A 1,538-nucleotide genomic window follows, 5' to 3' on the forward strand; every position below is an offset into this window, starting at 1 on the left:
GGTCTGGACTCTGGTCCAGAAGATTCGATACACCACCAAGATACCCATGTACCTAACCTGTCTAAATACAATCAAATCAATAAACAATATACCAATACTTCCTAAATACTTACTAATGTCACTCAACAAAGTCCACACCCACTACACCAGAGGGAGTTCAACAAACCATGTTCAACCCAGATTCTGCTCAAACAAGGGACTATTCAAATTAATTTCGCTCCTATGCCACCAAAATGTGGAACGCCCTACCAACATAGTCATTAAAGACATGTAAATCCCTTGACTCCTTCAAAACTGCCCTCAAAGGGCACCTATACGGATGGCCACAATTCGAAGCTGGCCCATAAAATCTGAATCCCCCCTTGGCCTTTCCCCGGGCCTATATATGTTTCCTTTCCCTTTTTTACCTCCTTCATGATTTTTCTTCATGTCTTTTATGTAGAAGTGTATATTTGTATTATGCTTTATCAGTGTGTCGTCCACAGCTAACACTTTTTTGTATTGAGTTGTACTTGAAATGTACTACTGTAATTCTGCAAACTGTTAATAAATACACACACACACACACACACACACACACACACACACACACACACACACACACACACACACACACACACACACACACACACACACACACACACACACACACACACACACACACACACACACACACACACACACCCTATCAGCTGTGTTCAAACGGCCATAAACTGCTGCAGTTGCACTGCACTCTGCTGCTGTGTGGATGAGCTTAATAATTTGAAATGCTCTGTTATTTTAAATTCAATCACTTTTGGGAGAGCGCCCTCTGGCGTAAACACAGAAGCAATACATACACTGACACTCACACTGTATGTGTGTCTACGGTAATCTAGTTATACAAATGAAACTGGGTTTCTATCACCCCATTTTTCCTTTTTTTATAATAGCCTTTCCGTGTACACATCCCCCCCCCCCCCCCCCCCCCCCCCCCGCGCACATGACGCTAGTATATATGTCATGGATGCACCTGGGACGTATCCTCAGTGATGTATATCCCAACCCAAGGTCATCAGGGTTTCGGGTCTCGCAACATAATTCCCCTCACTCAGGTGACCCAGCCGGGGTGATCAAGTCCCGACTTACGTCCCAGTAGCTACCCACGATCAGTCCCATTAGGGAAAGACCAGGGCCACACAGTCCGCCGCTCCCGAACTACTCTGCCGAGACTGGAAGGTCTGGCACGTGGAAGGACTAGGTTCTCTCTAGCATGGATAACCCACTCTGTGGGTTATCCATGCAGGCTCCTGTCCAGACTCCTGTCACCAGGTGCAGCCAGACTCCCAGAACCAGACACTTCATTCAGGAGCGGCGGATTCTTGAGCCACAATGGTTCCGCAGGCTCCACCAGCAGGGGAACGGTGGTGCCGCAGGCTCCGCTTACGGCTTGAATGGCCCTCCTAAAGGCCTTACCGTGTCAGAGGTACTTACCCCCAATCCAACCCTTGATGCTGAGTGCCAAGCAGAGAGGCATTAGGTCCCATTTGTATATAGGG

The sequence above is a fragment of the Electrona antarctica genome (assembly GCF_951216825.1).
Source record: "Electrona antarctica genome assembly, chromosome: 24".
Lineage (NCBI taxonomy): Eukaryota > Metazoa > Chordata > Actinopteri > Myctophiformes > Myctophidae > Electrona > Electrona antarctica.